This window comes from Ambystoma mexicanum, chromosome 4q (genome assembly GCF_040938575.1).
Source record: "Ambystoma mexicanum isolate Mex_15411 chromosome 4q, UKY_AmexF1_1, whole genome shotgun sequence".
Lineage (NCBI taxonomy): Eukaryota > Metazoa > Chordata > Amphibia > Caudata > Ambystomatidae > Ambystoma > Ambystoma mexicanum.
Genome location: NC_090928.1, coordinates 371,580,372 through 371,598,769, shown reverse-complemented (window position 1 = coordinate 371,598,769; position 18,398 = coordinate 371,580,372). Strand labels below are relative to the sequence as shown.

The 18,398-nt window shown below is 42.5% G+C and overlaps 1 long non-coding RNA gene across 1 annotated transcript in view; it reads left to right on the top strand.

Annotated features, from left to right (window-relative positions):
• The first annotated feature begins 1,091 nt into the window (after window positions 1-1,091).
• Window positions 1,092-18,398, top strand: part of LOC138468521 (uncharacterized) — a 228,529-nt gene continuing 211,222 nt past the window's right edge. Inside the window, exons 1-2 of the long non-coding RNA XR_011268298.1 lie at window positions 1,092-1,154; window positions 1,399-1,424. This is a non-coding gene — a long non-coding RNA (uncharacterized lncRNA). The remainder of the gene's footprint in view (window positions 1,155-1,398; window positions 1,425-18,398) is intronic.

Sequence of the window (18,398 nt, the reverse complement as noted above, 5' to 3'; positions counted from 1 at the left end):
CACTATCCGTCCACTTAATATTCGCATCCGTGAAGACCTTGCTACAATCGGCAGTCAAGAGTCGAAATATCCTTTAGCCAATCACTGGCAAAAAATACATCAATTGGACTGTAAAGATGATATACGATTTGTAGGGTTATGCAAGGTGTCACTGCCTCCTAGAGGTGGTAATCTAACATTGAAATTACAACAATTAGAAGCACGATTAGCTTGCAAGTACCGTACTGTGTTTAACAGATTACATTCTGACCATGAATTTGCAACCTTTTTGTAACATTATTCTGTCTCAACTATGTCATCATATTTAAGTGCCAGTTTGTTCACTCTATTGTGGGTCCTCTTTCTGTGCATCTATATCTTAGGGTCATGTATAATTAGCCTTCAAACTTTTGGCCTGTTATCTATGTACTTTGTTGTCCTTGTGATTGGTCTTTTTACCTTTGACTTACATGTCTCTGCAGAAGCACACTTAGAAACAGCACCCTGTACCTACTATGATTGGTCCATTAAGTTTACAATTTGGTGACTTTTTCCCCCAATTTTTTAATTCTTTCTTTATTGATATTTTCGGGTGATTTACTTGGGTTAACCGTTCAACCGCTATGCGCGGTGTCCTATTATTGTTATGAATCTTGTAACTTATATTCTGTATTAATGTACGGCTCCATATGATGAAATTACCGGCGTCATTTGTTTCTGCATTTATATACTAATCCCCTTTATTTGTGTACGGTTTCACACTATGTAGTGGATTGCCTTTGGCTCGAGCTTTACTGCCATTTACAACCCATCTTTGTACGGCTTCATATTATGTCATTACATGTCATTGGGCATTATTGCTTTTTTATAATTTCACCTGTTTGTTTTATTCCACTTATTCAGTATCCTTCACATGGCGGGCTATATTTTGTCTTTGCACGTCCTGGCCCGATCGTCTTAATTGTAATTGGTAATTCCTACCTTTCATTATCTAACTGTTCACCTACTCTAGCTTCAAAGTACACCTAATATGGAAGGTTACTTTTGTCACGGCACCGTCTGTGAACGGTCTATTCAATCTCACCTACCCTGTGAGGACTTTCTATTTTAGTCTTTTCTTCATTTCGCGGCTCATGCGATTTTCTCCTTGTCACTACATTTGTTTCTTTGATCAGGTAAGGCGTTTTTCCACAGCCCCCCCCCCGCATCACAGTCTGCTAATTTTAGCTTGCTTACCCATTTCAGTGTTTCAATTAAGCAATACAGAATTATTGCCTGGGGTTAATTATTGCTTTTAGTTTGATCGTGTGCGACCCCGTTCTACGGGCCTGGTTTCCTAATTAGTGGGTTTATTTTGAGTGCAATACGTTCGCAAGTGTCCGTTCATTTATTTATATAGTTTTGTCTTTCTTCCACCAGCAAATCCGCAATTGCGAAGCTTTGAGGTATGATATTTTTAAGGTATCACCCAACTAATTGGCCTTTGCATTTTTGGGCTACTTTCCTTGGTTTCCCTATCGTGTGTTTTGCTTTCAGAGGTTTTTGGGCATTACCCGCATTACATGACTACTTGGTCCATCTTCAAGTCAAGATAATAATTTCCTTTGACTTGTGGGGCCCCAATACATACAATATTCTGGTATCTAAATATATGGCTGCACTTTGATTGGGCTGCTGCTGTGTTTGACATAATTTTCTTAATTTGTAACCCATGTACAATTTGGTTTTCCTCTCCCTTGTACCTTTCCTTATTTATTGTTTCTTCCTTCGACCTGGATACATACCTTCGAATGAACATCAACAAAATGTGGTACCGTTCTGAACTATTTTCAACAAAATTGTTTTATTTTGTGATGTCTGTTTCCGCCTGAATATGGCTTTCTTTTCTTTTATTTGTTTGATTGTTATTATGTCCTTGTATAACGGCAAATCTACCATTTGTCTCTGTCCCTGGATGTTACGCCATTTCCTTGGTTCTAACTTTCGTTGTGGGTGCAACTGATATTTTACTGGATATGGTATAATTTGTTTTCATTTTTGATTTGTAATTTGTGTCTTTTATCAGCCTCAGATGAAGAGCCATCCAAGGCTTGAAACACGTGTCAGGCTGTCTTATGAATAAATACCTTGGCATTCAAAAGGCTATTCTCTGAACAAATTTCCTTGTCCTTAACGTCTCTATTGGCTACTTTACTTGGTGCAGTGAGACTGGGACTTGCTTTTGTTTTGGTTACTTTCACCACAGTGGAACTATACTGGGAGTATATCCACACTCCCCAGATACCTGCAACCTTGTTGCCCGCTTCCAAATTGTTTTATACAAGCGCTGTGGCCATTGACTTTTCTGCCAACTTGTCTTCCACTTCATTAAGGGCCTTATTACAAAGTAGGCGGTAAGGGTTTACCGGTACCGGTATTTTACCGGTAACGGTAAACCCTTACCGCCTTACTATTAGGTCCCTTTGCGGGTTGGAGAATTTAACGCCTGCTTTTCGCAGGCGTTAAAAACCAACCCGCAAAGGGACCAGGGAGCTACTTCCGGTACCGCAATTTGCGGTGCCATAATTAGCACCTTCCCCATTCCCATTATGCCCTATGGGGCAAAAATGGGAATGGGGAAGGGCAATGGGGGAAGGGGGAATTACCGCCCCACCAACCTTGGAATAGGGCGGTAATTCCCCTTTCCACCAAGGCGGTGCCGGTATTTTACCGGCATGGACCAAGGTGCTAATAGCACCCTGGTCCACCGCCGTCCGTGTAATGAGGCTTAAATAAAGTGTTCCTAACTCTGTGTTGTCTCCTCCTCGTCTTGGTACTTGGCTGACCTTAGTCTGTATTTTTTTTTAAACACTTTATTTATCATTTTAAAATTGATACAATATAAACATATTCATAACATCCATGGATAACACTTCAACTGCTACATTCTTACTATATCTTCTAATCTAATTATTACACTAACCATACTAACTTTTTATAATCTTATCAACTATAACTAATCCAATATCTTAGTACAACAATACTACAGAAATAAAACTAGACAACACGTACACAACGAACATAGACTAACAAAAAGACATATTTCCTTATTATTTTCCTACCCTTTCACGTCCTACCAACCCTTTACTATAATAATACTTGCATCAATTATACAGTTCATTGAATGGTCACCATATTTCAGAGTACTTGCCCTCTTGTTCCTGCTATTTTAGCATAACTCTCTCATAACTAGACAAGATTCGTAAGTCTGATAACCAACCCTCCACATCTGGCTTTTTCTCGATGTCCATACTCTCAGAATGTGCTTAGCAGCCACCATCAATATTCTGTTAATCCACCCACTATGTTCTCGAGCTACCATACACCTCCCTGTATTTGAGAGCAGAATTGATGAGTATGACGACCTTGGTAACACTACTCCCAGTACTATGTCCAGTTTGTTCAAAAACTCACCCCAAAATCCCACCACTCTTGGACAATCCCACAGCATGTGTAATAGAGTACCCCCTTATTGGCCACAACCCAAGCATGAGTCATCATTAGCCATACCTAAATTAACCATCCTTGCCGCAGTCCAGCAGAGATGACACAAAATCCTTTGTCGCACATCTTGCAAATTCAAATCCATCTTTGAATGTGTGCCAATTCTTATCAAGCTGTCCCAATCTTTAATAGTTATGTCCAGCTCCTTCACCCATGTTTGGAAATGTGTCTGTACTAACAATATGAGGCAGATGCGTGTTTGCATTGATAAGATGAGGCTGATATGTTTCTATCTCACCCAAAATGAGGATGTGTCCTCGTGGTTGGTCTCTTCCCCGTTCCAGTGTTAAAGTGGTATTTTTGGGGAACATTTTGTAGGGGAGAAAAGAGGAAAAGTTGACAGTAGTCTACAAAGGCGCTTGGGACAGAAGGTTCATTTTAAAAATGGAATTAGGGGATACCATGTCTTACCTAAGGACCTCCTCTCCCCACTCCCTATGTTCCCTCCATCCAGGTGATCCTCCCTCGCATCTTCACCCCCACGGTCAGGATGCAAAAGCGATGGCCTTTCACTGGCCACCTGAGAGAAGGATGATTCTAGGGAAAAAGAAGTGAGGACGCCCTCAAGTGGGAATATGTTGTAATGTGCACTGTGACAAATCTCATGATGTCGTCCCTGCTCCCGGAGGAGGAAACCCGTTCCATGAAGCCAGAGAAGTAAGGTTGCTACCCGACAGTCCCCCTCAGGGTGGTACTCAGCAGGCAGATCTCATGGGGAGGGATTCCCCCTCTGGGAAACAGGGAGGACATCAAGAGCCATCACGGTACAACACATTTTCACCCACCTTTCTTTTCTCTTCTTCTTTGCCTTCCCTTGACCCTATAGGTTCCTCTATGTATCTCTGTTATTGCGGTGATTGTACTACTGAGACGAGGAAGAGTAGGGCTGACTTCACTGAGCTGTCGTCTCAAAGTACAGGGACCAGGAAGATCAGAACTAACTCTGCCAAGTCATCCCCTCAAAGTACTGTGATGAAGAAGATACAAAGAATCTTAGCCACCCTCACAGAAAACCAGAGTGAATGGTCTAGTTGTTCAGTCACAAGTAATTTAAAGATGGATGATGGACTAACAATGTTGTCAGTCCCTCCTCGGAGGCACCGTGAGTGGAGGTCTTTGCCTACACCTAGAAGAGCTGAGAGTACGGCTGCTGAGAGAGTTCTGGAGTTCCCACCTGTTTTTGCTGAAGTGTGACGTGCCGAGAAAGAGCAAAACTGAAGGCCCGGGCACAGAAGAGCACTGCATGATGCAGGGTAGCAGGTATACACTGCGTGGCTCCACAGCAGAGTCATCAGAGAGCCACAGAAACTAGCAGGAGAACAGGAAACAGCTGAGAAGAGCTGCAAGAAGACAAACCGTGATCCGAGAAGGAGGCAAAGGACCAGGAACCCTGTGAGAAGGTACAGGGCTGCACTGGGAGCTGTGTAAAACCAGTGTGAAGGGGTCTGGGATCCACACTTGAGAAGCCAATACGAAGGGGTTTGGGACCTGCATTTAAGAAGCCATAAATAAGAAGGGCGGTCAGGGACTCGCACATGAGAAGCAGAAGCGCTGTGATACCTCTGTGCCTGGGCGCTATCAACAAATTAAATAAATAAATAGATAAAATAAAGAAGAGGGGCTCGGGAACCCACATTTGAGAAAGGCAGATCCCGGCAGGGGAGTATACCAGGACTGCCTAGTGAACAATCTAGAGGAAGCATAAGGGGGGCTGGGACCTGCACGTGAGAAAGACAGCCACTGGCAGGAGATTATACCAGGGCTGTCAGGTGAACTACCAAGAGAAGCCTGAGAAAGACCTGGGGAAGGGAGACATTCTGCCAAACACAGTGAACTATCAAAGGAAGCCTGAGAAAGGCCTGCAGAAGGGTAGAATTCCCCCAACCACATTGACTTGCCATGAAATGCCTGAGAAAGGCCCAGGGAAAGGTGACGACCCACCAACCATATTAGACTGTCAAGAGAAGCCTGAGAGATTCCCACTACTTTGCAAACCATACCATCCAGAAGAAGTGGGACATTCTTCTGAACCATGAGGAGGCAAATTCTTAGACATTTCCTTAGTTTTATTTGAGACAGGCAAACCCCTCACTAAATACAAAATAAATGTATTTGCCCAAAAGCATACCTCCTGTGTGGCAGTCTCCTCCTTTCACACCCTCACAGCACCTATTAATATTTGTATTCAGTGCAATTTGTAGGTTTGCTATTGATCCTCTCATTTTTAATTCCTTGTATTGCTTTATTGGCTTGGTTGCCGAAATAAAGCAGATATTGATTTATGTATTGATTGATTGAGTGATTTATAATATAAAATAGGCTTGTACCAATAAACCATATAAGTTGAGCAAAATAATCAATAGTCAGTCAAGCCAGGGACATCTGGTACTCTATTAACTTAAAAGCAGAAACTGCATACAAAAGATGCAAATAATGGCAATATGGCTGTTGCAACCTCAAGAATACGACCTATATTGCAATCTAGTTCTCCAACAACCTCCCATCAATACAAAATGTGAAACTAAAATGCTGCAACAAATGAGAGGGGGCTGCATTCCAAAAAGCTTTAAGTATAGAGAAGTGGTCCCTTAACATGTCTGACACCTCCTATCCAGAACTGGCTCTTCATTCAACTTCAGTTTTCAATCTGGGACTTGTAGTTCAGCTTTTCCCAAACGTGTATAAGGCAAAGCAAATGCAGATTAGCAGTGGCTAAAAAGCAAATACAGACCACTAGTCAGCTTCTTCCACACCACTTCCTCCTTCCGCTATATGGCGGTTGTGAAGCCGAGATGTATATTCCCTGTCTCCATGTTGCTCAGGTGTGAGTGGTTCATCCTGTGCCGAGTTTTTCTCTGCATTCTGGTATTCATAGTTTTGCTTTTCACTCACCATGCAGAATGCAAAAAAGAAGGCAGGCTTGGATGCCCTATGCACATGTGACACTGCAACATTTAAATGTGTCTGAAGTCTGCTCTGGGTTGGTTGTATTATTAATAAACATTGCTTGTGTTTTTCATTATTGAAAACGGGCATCCACCATATTGAGCATAGGTGTACATAAAATGTGCAGTTTTGCAAATAAGTACTTTTTTTGTTTCCAAACAAGTAAGGGACTTTGCAAATTTATTTAAATAAGCAGTTTACCTTTTCTTTCATAAATACATCAAATGTTTGGTGAGACCAGTTGTTTGGACTTTGCTTTAAAATGCAAATGAGCAATCAAAAGGAACAGCCCTAACACTCGTACTTTGCTTGAAGAGTTGGAATTCTGCACATGAAAGGGTCACTGAAAGAGAATCTGCTCCACCACTCATTATCCATTAGTTGCTGTCTACTGGGCAGCCCATATCAGGCAATAGAGCTTTAAATGACAGCTCCCAAGGAACACAGCAGGAAACCCATTCAGCTTGGGCTGACACACCTTGAAACCCCACAGACCGAATGTCCCTGGCTTCTGAGTCCTGTAACTGAGACTGCCATCACAAGTGAGACATAAATCTAGTGTGTGAGCTGGACAACCGGACAAATCTCTGAAAATACATTCAGTCCGGTCTAAATCCGGAGAGATAGCTGGAGGAGAGGTATTTACTGCGCTAGGGGGTACGTCTGGAATTTACTCACTGCATGGTGAGCTGGGGCATGTTGAAGCTGTGCCCAAGAAAACACAGCTCGCAAAAGCCCTTCTACTTACTTCCCAAAGGCCCCCAACAACATTTGACAGGGGTTGTATGAAATCCGAATTTGCCAATTTTGCATCAGCATGCAAAAATACCTCAAAATACCTCACATTTTTTGTTTTCCTCATTTATTTATGTCATGGCTATCAAAACCCTAGGCTTGTTTGCTAAGTGCTTAAGAACACATTAACGTGCCCATGGCTTAGCTGTTGTCAGACTTCTGAGCCTTCCTCACTGTCATGGTGAGCCAAGGCTTGCAAAATTCATGCTCAAGAAACTAAGCATGCAAAACCCCTCTATTCACTCCTCTGAGACCTGAAACAGCCGTGAACAGCCAGGTTCTATGCATGGGAAATCTGGAAGGAAGTATGGGCACATTTAACAGAGGGTGGGATTTCACTCACAGCTTCCTTGGGAGCAGAAGCCCCAGTCCGGCATTCGGGACTCAGAGCCAGTGGGCATCCTTTAGCTATATATTTATTCATGGAATGTGCAGGATTATGAAGCTCTCGATTTTGTGAGGAGCTATGAAATGACTACTGTGCCTGCTCTCTGGGCCTGTTTATGAGCTGTGCGAGCCTGGTCCTAATCCAACGATGCTGCATTCTTATTTTGAGCTTGCTGGCTGTAAATTAAGAAGGAGTTACACTTAATTACAGAACGCTTGAAGAATGACGTCTCATGGTATGGTGGTTGTACAGGAACATATCTCTTCAGGTAAGGTATATGTGTATTAGACAAGACGTACCAGCTTTAGTTTGCACTCCTTTAAGCTTTGGATAATAGGCGTCATGTTAGCTACACGTAGCGTGGCAAAAGGGTTGGGATGAGTACAGGTTATATACAAGTAGAGACTCAAAGCCAGTGGGCAATCTTTGGCTATGTATTTACTCATGGAATGAACAGAACCATAATATAGCGTTAACACCTAATCTGGTGGGCCGGATCGGGTGTTATCGGCCGAGGCCCGAGTTAAAGGCTTGAGCAGAACAAGGGCCTTTAAAGAGGGTCCCCGGGCTGATAACATCAGATCCAGCCTGCCGTAGAGGGTATTAAGGCTGTTACCATCGCAGGTCTCCAACCCGGAAACCCGAGGTGTTAATAAAAATGTATTTTCATTCAAGCAATGGGATGCTGCATGCGTCCCATTCCTTCAATGAAAATACTGGCACAAGATGGCCGCCATGGATCTGGAAGCTGGTGCTCCATAAGGAGTCCCTCTTCCTTTTCCATGGTGGCCGACAAAGGGAGACGGAGTGAAGCTGCAGCGGCTGTGGGCATCGCTAGCGCCACAATCAGGTAAGTGGGGTTGGGGAAAGGGGATGGGGTTTCTAAAAAACTCAATCGAATAGAAGAGTGGGAAGGAAATGGTACATGGGAAGCAACCTTCAGATTCCATGGAACATGGGCTGAGATCAGCAGTTTTAGCTGTCAATCCAAGGAACATGACTGGCTGCGCACACCCCAGCTTCAAATAAAATGCATGGGCACCCCCTTAATCCCACCCAAACCACTCTCATGGGTGTCTCATTTAACTAAATGCAATCACAATAACATGCATGGTGTTATTGCTGGTCAGGCCAAAATCGCCAGCACACCAGCTCATAGTCGTGGAATGATATGACATTTTAGGACATTGGGATGTCACCCCCTTGGGATGTCTGTTCTCCCTTGTGTTCACCCCTTAATTGCACTGGTAAAACTGCAGCATCGCTGTCAGGCCTATTTGCTGTATCTCTAACTGTTAAATGTATTTTCGCACTTACTCTGCGTGTGCAGACTATTATCGTATCAAGGGCTCTGAACGACTGTTGTTTTTTCTCCCTGTTCCCACCATTCTTGAGCGCTTTGAAACACATGCTTGTGTATAGGCACTTTATAAATAAACAATACCATATCATACCATACCATTCCATTGAATTGAGCTATGTATTGGTTCGGGGATGGCTTCCCCAGAATCTTCAGAGGAAATCTGGGCTGAAGACGCAATGCCTAATAAACCAGAGGCCCATGTACCATTTAAAAGCACAAAAAGAAAAGCTAGACAGGCTGATTGCAAAATAGAGATCTTAAACGTATGCATACAAACATAATAAAATTGGAAATATGTTTTACATTATGAATACTATTAGACTTAAAAGAAGCTGCAAGTCTGCCTCAGAATTACAATCTACCTGTCAATATTGTAACTCTTTAGAATTAATAAACAAGAAAATCTGTTATGCGCTATTTCAATAATAATGTCTTCAATTCTATCCTTCAAAATTAATCCTAGTTGTGCGAAATAGACAAGTATATATATATTGTTTTTAAATTAATTTTATTGGTTTCAACTCAAACCTTTAAAATATTACACAACAAAACAAAACAACATTTACATCTTAGTAATGCCCCTGATGCCTTCTTCCCTTCTGCACCTTCCAATGTTAACAGGGGACCACTCCCCAAAGTGATTTTCCCACTATGCAGTCGGCCCAAGTTTACTTTTTGGTCAATGACTATGGATCAGTTTTGTTTATCATCTCCTCGATTACTGCTAAAAATGAGGTCAGGGGCATAATTAGTTTCCGATCCATCCCGTTCGACAGATTCTGCCACCACTCCTCTGCACTCACTGATTGATGGTTTCCATACCACTGACCCAAGTGAATGGACCTTTCATTTTTAGAGAGGGGCAGAATAACACAAGATGTTTAAGGGATTCCCGCTCCTTGCAACAGAAGCGGCAGGTAAAGTTTGGGTTGGTAACTCCTGCTCGAAGCCTGATGCGGTCTTTCGTTTTGTATGCATTCAACCTGAATAACATGAATAGCCTGCATGCTTTTGAATTTGGGAAGCGATTCGTATGGTTGCAATACATTGTAGCTTCTCGCTTCCGCGGGGCCATCTTTCATAGCGCTAGCGAGCAGGCGCTCGCTACCTGTGTTGATCCAATCGGCGCGCCATATCTTCACTTTCGCTGCTGTCCGGTTTGAGTGGAGGGTTTGAGTGGAGAGGACAAGTATATATGATAAATAAAACATTGTATTAGATTACAATATTACTCAAATATCACACTGGGAATTCATTCATTTATCGTCCAAACATAATTCATAGTATTTGCATTTAAGTTTATTTACACAGTGTACACAAATAAACTGATACAGTAGTAAGTGAATATGTTACAAGGGACACTCAACCAACTCATATATCAGGTTGTCTGCCATTAAAATGAAACAAAAGACTAGGCGTGTTACGCTGTACCTATGGCATACATTCTATGAATAAGTACCAGCTTCTTCAGAGCTATCATATTTATGTATACATACACATATGAATACTATTATGCAAAGGTATAATCAAATCCGAAGTAAAAAAATAATAAAAGAGGGGAAATAAAACACATATTAAATGTATTATTGTATAAACGCGCCGTTGTAAATGTTACATTTATCTCCACTAATCATCTGGTTTGGGTAAGTGTTAAATACCTTGTGTTATCCGAGATGATTAATTTTCCTAAAAAAATCCTTTATTGTGATTTTGCTTTTTGGTTGTATTAATTAGTTCCTCATAAGCACTTCATGTATAATTTTTGATCAAAGAGTATGTGAAATCCGGAAATCAAGGAGTTATGAATTTAAATAAAACCTGATTAATAAGAACTAGTATGTCATGTGTCATCTTTATTATCAGTGTGAATTACATATTTTTTTAAAACAAATAATTTGCCTCCCAATATCCACATAAACTAGTTTTGAACCTTCTATTCACTTAATCGTTATTAGATTTTGTTTTTTAGATTCATTAAAATATAAGAAGTACCTCAGTAAGTTTTATACATTTATTAAACACATACATGCCTTTTTTTGTAATAGAATGTTTCCCTATTACAGGGCCCTGTAGTTATGGTTTAGTTTCTCAACCCAAAGGAAGAGCACTATTTGGGCAGCTTATAACTCCCCCCCCCCCGGATGAATCCTTAAGAAACTTTGCAAAAAAAAAGTATATGGCCCCATCAGATTGATTCTGCAAAGTTTGGTGAGGTTTCATCAGGAGGGGGGGGGGGGCAAAGTTATAGAGGGGTCGCAAAATGTGCAGGTTTTCCCACAGATGCAATGCAAAAAAGATTTGCTCACGCCTACAGCCAAACTGCTGGACAGACTTTCACCAGATTTGTGGCAGGAGCAGCGCTTAGTCTGGAAAGTGTGCTTTTCTAAATTTGGTGTAGTTTCTTTTAAAGCGACCAAAAAGTAGGTAAAAAGAGAAATAGTGATATCTGGGTTCGGTCTGCGCACTCACTTCTGTGTTCGGTCCGTGGACGGGCCTCCCATTGGTCCAGAGGCCTATGTGATGTCTGCGAACATTGAACTTGCCAGCTGATTGGATGTTGAAAAGCACAAGGTGCATCATATTTTTGGGAAATGCTGCCATGTTGGATTCACGGACAGCCGTGGATGTACGCAGACTTCGCAGTAAACACATATTAAATAACACAACATTGCACTTGCCAAACTAGTAAAACAATCAGTGGAGAATTGAGGAGTGATGAGGATGGGATGGGATATGGCCTAAAAAGCCCAAAAAACGGGTGTTTTTGTTCTCTGATGTCCGCAAACAGTGCAGTGCAGTCCCTAGATGTTCGCAAACATCTGAGATGTTCGGGGGCATCTATGCTTACTTGTGCATTACAGGGTTGGTAAAAATCAGTTTTTGGATGGCTTATAACTTTGGCGCCACTCAATGAAACTGACTCTGAATGGTTCTGCAACATGTGGTGCTGTTTTGTCAAGAGGGAACAAAATTAGAGGGGGGGTCGAAACATTTTAAAGGCTTAAAAATGTGGTGCCATTTCACAAATCTGCACATCAGTTGGTAAAATGATTGTAGGCCTAGATATGAAAGTTTTCACAAAGTTTGGTGGGATTTTGTCATGAGAGGGCAAAAATAGAGGGGATCTCAACGTTTTCAGATGGGTCATAACTTTGTTGCCGTTTGCCGAATGTGGACAAAAGTTTTCAGAAAGATTATAGACCCAACCTTGAATGTTTGTGCAAAGTCCAAATGGATTTTGTCAAGTGGGGGCTAAGTTATATGACTATTGTACTTAGGTACATTTTGACACTTTTGAAAAAATAGAACATGGGCGGATTTGCAGCAAACTCATGTAAGGAGCATTGGCAAGGACCTGAAAGCATGGTTTTGCAAATGTGTGTGTTTTATTTTTGAAAAGTGTCATAATGTAGGTACAAAAAATAGTGATATACCTTTGGTGACTGAGGTATAGCATGTGGCCATATTGCCTAGGGACCCGGACAATCTGGCTACTGGCCAGGACCACGAAGGACCAGCAATGGAATTAAAGTGGACATGGCCGCCACGGACCGGCATTGTGGTTAAGTTTTTCAAAAATTGGGATAGGTTTGAATCTGAACAAAAAATATGCTTGTGGGTACAGGTTGAAGTGCTGGATGAAATTGCAGCAATATGCACAAGGAAGGTCAGCAATAACTTCAAAGCATGGTTTGCAAATATGTCCTGTGTTTTATGTTTTTCAAAAGTGTAAAATAGAATATAACATTGGTGTTTGCGCATATCTGGGCAAAGGGCATGGCCATTAGCAAGGAGAAATGTGTACTGTAATTTGGTTATTGAGGCATGGGAAATGGGGCATTGGCCGAAGCAGTACCTTTGAATGTGAACAAATATTCTGCTTGCGGTTACAGCCTGAAGTGGTGGACTAGATTTCAACAAACGTGCGCAAAGAGAATTAGCAAGGAACTGAAAGCATGTTTTTGGAAATATGTCTTGTGTTTTATTTTTGAAAAGTGTAAGAATGTGAGCAAAAAAAATAGAGATATACATTTGGTGTGTGTAGTGGGCCTGGCTCTCGGCAAACGCAAATGTGTAGTCTGATTTGCTTATTGGGGAATGCAGGGAATTGGGGAAAGCAGCATCGCTGAAGCCTATGCCTCATGGGTTTGGAGACTGGCCATGCCTGCAAGCAAAGAGCACTGGCCATTGGTTACGTTATTAGGGTATAGTGGACACTGAGCTAGGATGCAATGTAGGTGTAGATTGATAGGGCTGGTTTGGTTTGGCTGCGGACATGGCGGAGTCTTACACCGTAGGCAATTGAAAAATGATTTCTGTCCCCAGCATGCACTGCTGATAATGACAGACATATGTATGTGTTGCAAAAAATATGTTTTTAAAGGAGGTTTATAGTTCTTTCATATATATGAAACGAGGAATTATTAATAACTTATATACAGTGATGTAAGACCATGAAACATTTTGACTTCTAAAAACCTATTAAATTGACAGAAAAAACTTTGTTAAAGGGATGTTACTGTTAGGATGCATCCCACCCCTGGGACTCCTATGCTCCAGTAGTTAGACAGTGACGACCCACCTTGACATCACTTGGCATTTCCCTCCTGTGTTCTCATGCGCACTTAACCATTCATACAGCCCCTCCTATTTATGCACTTCTTTCACTGCACAATGCATATGTGCATTTACAGAAGCATTGTGTACAATTTTTTTGTATAAGTAAGGAAAATGCAGATGCAAATGATTGTAGAAGATTGTTAAGTGGCAGTTGGTGTGTGGAAGCTTAGTATTGTAATAGGGTTATATGTGCAGTTTTTGGAAGTGATTGGTGGATGGATTTATGACTGTTTGAAAGCAGGCATTGAGGCAGTGTTACAAATATAACATTAAAAAGGTTAGATGTACATTGGCCATCTGGGTCTTTTAATAATCCATGGCCTGGAAAGGGGATTGTAGAGACTGTGGATAGTTATAAAGGTTAATTGATTATGATACTTATGTATGCTAGAGAAAATTATTTGGGACAGAAAATTGTTTCTGTCCTTTTACATTGTTCTCTACTTTACAATTGTCCATTAGCACCCTGGGTGGGGGAGCCAGCCAATTAGGTGGCTAGGAATGCGGACTTGAACTGCCAGTACAAGCCCACGGTCCAAGCTGCCTGATGGTGGCTCTCCCCGCCACCATCTTGCTCCCACCCTCCGTCCCATTTTGTATTATCTTTTTCACCCGACCCCCTTACTTGCCTTATTTCGGCGGCGGCAGGTGCTGCTGCTGCATTCATTCTTTTTCTTCGCCTCCTGCAGGCTGCTATGGAAAGGGAAGAGGGGCTCTGTACGGAGCCCCGCTTTCCCTTTCCATGGAGGCCATCTTGGAAAAGGATTTTCCTTCCTGTAGCGGGACGCCACGAGTGTCCTGCTGTAGGAAGGAAAATACTTTTTTATAGTACCCCGGCTCACCATTTTGTCAACCTGGGGTGCTAATGGCCTTCATTGCCCATTGCAGGGGCTGGAATGGGACATAATAGCCCAGAGCCCATGTTATCTGCTCTCGCTTTGCTTGGGCCAATAACTTAGGCTGCCAGGCTGTTATCCCCCATTGAAGCCCCTGGAAAAAGGGATGAACGCCACTTTATTGCCATTAGCATAACACAAAATGCTAATGGAAATGTTGGAGAATCTTATTGAGTCTATCTACTTTATTGAGAAATGTAAAGTTGAAGGAGTCTATAAGATTATTTTGTTGCTTTATTTATTAACTGTGAAAGGTGATTTCTAAAGGAACCTTTTTTTCGGGTGCAGCAGAGTTCAGAAAGTAAGGTGGGGAGGGAAATGAGGGAAGAGGCACCAACTACTCATATGGAGGGCCAGGGGGACAGGTAACATGTTGCTTGTGTGTTACATCTGAGGAAGGAGTCAGTGTTTCTCATGCTCCTTGATTACAGCTTCAAAAGCACTTCGAATTTTGCTCCCCTCCTGCGGAGTGGTGCGTTGCAGTATATACAGAGTACTGTTGTCTTCGAAAGATATGGATCAGCAGCCTCTTTTATCACTTGCAAGGTAGCTGGTGGGATTTTGTGTCCCACAGAAGTAGGCTGTGTGGTTACAGTATTGGTTGAGGAAGATGAGGTGGAGGAAGACAGCCTACTACTTGCTAAGAAAGGAACAACCTTTCTGAGAGCATTACAACGTTGCACTCAGTGAATTTTACTTTGGTAGCTTTAGCCTTTGGTACATTCCCGACAGTGGTAATGTACTGCCACACCCATGATTCACTCTGGGTTCTAGAGGAAGGCACTTCCTCTAACCCATCTTCTTGGTCCTCTTCATTGTCTTTGGAAGTATTGCGCTTTTTTTGTTGTGTAGGCCCTCCAGTTGTTGGTGGTGGCTCTTGGGCAGGAGGGACGGTAATAGCTGATGCAATTTTTAAGATGAATAGCAGTTTTGCTAATATTGATCCAAGTATGTGGTCTGTGCTAGATTGTTAATGGATAATGAGTAAGAATAGGTGTAGGACCTGTGCAAGGGCCTATTCTGAACTTAAAAGTTCCTAGATCAGCAGAAAATGCAGTTCCGAACTGTTTGCGAAGCACAGACCTGATCACAAACTGCAGACGGGGACTGTAGGATATATTTTGGGGTTATATCTAATATGTCCTGGTCTTTTTGTGGTATTTTTCTGTATTTTACTATGGCAGTATTTTTGTTGTGTTTTTATAGTGGTGAGACTAAGTTCAGAATAGTGCCTAATAATTATTTCACCAGAGTAACTAACGACAAACAAATACTGGACTTAATACACTCTGAATAAATGGCTCATGCTCTCCTGTGATGCTTCATTTACAACATCACGCATATGCCTTTCTGGCTGTACTTCAACAAATGTAAAGCATGCAAATGAAATACAAAACATTCATTCAGTCTAAGTAAAACAATTTACTGCGGCTAACTTTGCTTTGAGATATAAGCTACTGCACATTTATCTCTCTATGCATATCAAATCAATGAGACTGAATGCAGAAGAAATACATTGAGAGTAAATAACCCCTTGGTACTTGTTCTTTATCATGAACTAGAATTATGCAAGTTACACAGAGTGACACGTACACCCATGTTATAATTCACAATGAGAGCGAAACTTTCTTGCAATGGCTTTCAATGCTCTATCTGTGATAATGTGCCAAAACCTGCCAAATCAACCTTGGATTCGCAAAGAACTTGGCAGGAAAAATAGACTGAATAACAGAAAGACTTTGAGAAATATAAACACTGTTTTAAAAGCACATTTAAATTTGAATCTCTAATGCAGTGCCAAAAAATGAACTGAATGATCTAATCTGTGCTATGTTGTATCATTCACTTCACCAGCCCCTCAATTAGTACATCAGAATTACTTAGAGTAAGCTGGCCATATTCCCCGAATGAGCCTGGCAGTGCTCCAGGGTCATTCACAGCTAAGGTTGCTCGAGATTTCGCAGCCCTAAAGATTGCCAACCCAGGAGAGAGACAGCTTCAGCCTTAATCAGCTTGCAAGCACGGAACTCAGTCTGCCCAGGAACCAGCACTTCTGCCTCCTTTGTCAGTCAGTGCAAGAACAGGAATGCCCCTCTAACTCTGCCTCAAACCCATTTCGTCAAACCTCTTGTCAGTCAAGAACACCTCCCATTGACAGATCCTCCTACTAAAACAACACAGGATTTCCTCTCTGTGTTTCTCATTGTGCTAACTGCATTGCTGAATAGAACTTGCTAATTTCTCTTTTGCTTCCTGCGCCAATACAATACACATTTTTCAGCTTACACCACAGACCCAGCCTGCACATTTAAATTCCCATTTTCAGAGGATCATGCATTGTGCTCAATCTGCATCCAGCTTATTTCATGAACTAATTTGCACTAAATGTTATTATGGGAATCTGTTACATGTTAAATGGGTTGGGTTAATTAGTATATTAGATTATGTTAGTATTATATGGTAATGCAACTCAGCCCAGTAAAATAGCATCATGGAGCAAAGTGATAATTTTCTATAATGTGCTCTGTGCATTGGCATCTATTTAAATTCAGCCTGAGACTCATACTCTTGAGTCCAGCAATGAGTCTCACCCCCTTGTCCCTAGTTAAAGTTCAAACCCTCGCTAAAATGTAAATGCTGGAATGCGGAGTTAGATTTTGAAATGCAGAGCCTAGATTCTTCCTACACTCACTTCTTTTTTCCTGCTGGGATATAACTCAAAATCACTGCAGGAAAAACAAATATATATGCCCTAATCACGATAAACCACATTTTAATAGTCAAAATAAATAACATGCAAATGGTAATATTCATTCACGAGAAATATTATATATATATATCTCTAGTCTTGAGCAAAAGAAAGAAACAAAGGGGGTAATTCATAGAATTCGGCGCACAAGTGGCGCACGCGGCTGGCGCACAGAGTGCGTGTGCAGCAGGCTGTGCAAGCCGCGTGCGCCAAAACCCATTAAGGCGCACAGCATATTCATGGATTAATACATCCACAAGCAGCCGTGGCACAGAGTGGTGCAGCGACCCTGCAGCAGCACCAGTTATGCCCCCAACCCCGCCCTGTGCTCCAAAAACATTGCACAAATCCAGTACATGGCGCAAAGGCCAGTGGACCAGCATACAGCCCCCCAACCACGAAAACGCATGTAAAAGTCCCCGCGCACGCCCCAGAATACACGTAGCCCGCTCGCACCAGGCCCATCGCGTGTAGAACTCCCTGCGCACTCCTCGGAATACACGAACCCCGCTCGCGTCAGCGAAACTGCATGTAAAACTCCCCGCGCACCCCCTGGAATACACGTACCCTGCTCGTACCAGGCCTATCGCATGTAAAACTCCCTGCGCACCCCTCGGAATACACGTACCCCACTCACGCTAGGTAAATTGCGTGAAAAAAGTCCTCCCTGTGGTGTATGCTGCCTCTGGGGCATGCCCAGTGTGGATGGGCTGCCTGCAGGGCATGTGGAGGGTGTATGGGCTGCCTGTGCGTATTCCGCGGGTGCGCGTGGAGTTCAACACGCGATAGGCCTGGCGTGAGCGGGGTATGTGTATTTTGGGGGTACGTGATGAGTATCACACACGATAGACCTTGGGCGAGTGGGGTACATGTATTTCGGGGGTAAGCGTGGAGTTTCACACGCGACAGACCTTGGGGAGCGGGGTACGTGTGTTACGGGAGTACACGGGGAGTTTCACACGCGATAGGCCTTGGGCGAGCGGGGTACGTGTATTTCGGGGGTGCGTGGGGAGTTTCACACGCAACAGGCCTTGTGGAGCAGGGTATGTGTATTTAAGGGGGAGTGAGGGGAGTTTCACACATGACAGGCCTTGTGGAGTGGGGTACGTGTATTTCGGG